Raw genomic sequence first — 448 nt, forward strand, 5'->3', positions numbered from 1 at the left:
TCTTTAATGTATTTAACAATAGCACCATATATTTTACCTTGTTCTGCATGCTTTTTCAAAAGGTTTGACAAATTAAATGATTCAACACCCATGTTTCTTACTTCCTTAATGAGTTTTAACCTTTCTTTTTCATATTAAGAGGACTCCTAAGTCACTAAAGCCTGTTTTATAGTTTCCGCGTGCGCGTGTCCGCTAGTGTCCGCTATGGTATGCGTGACGTAAAAATCATCATCACGTTAGTATAAATACAAGTAGGCCTAGTCCGCGTTGTCCGTGTAGGCGTCCGGATTGCTCATGCGGAAAGTATAACACAGGCTTAAAGGGATTATATGATGTTGCTAAAAAGAACATTATTTGGTGTAATGAAATGTGTTTATGCGGTTTAAGGTTAAAAAAACACATTATTTTCCACATACTGTACATTATTGTTTGTCCTCTATGCCCCGAC

The sequence above is a fragment of the Sinocyclocheilus rhinocerous genome, unplaced genomic scaffold, assembly GCF_001515625.1.
Source record: "Sinocyclocheilus rhinocerous isolate Xijiao unplaced genomic scaffold, SAMN03320098_v1.1 scaffold1717, whole genome shotgun sequence".
Lineage (NCBI taxonomy): Eukaryota > Metazoa > Chordata > Actinopteri > Cypriniformes > Cyprinidae > Sinocyclocheilus > Sinocyclocheilus rhinocerous.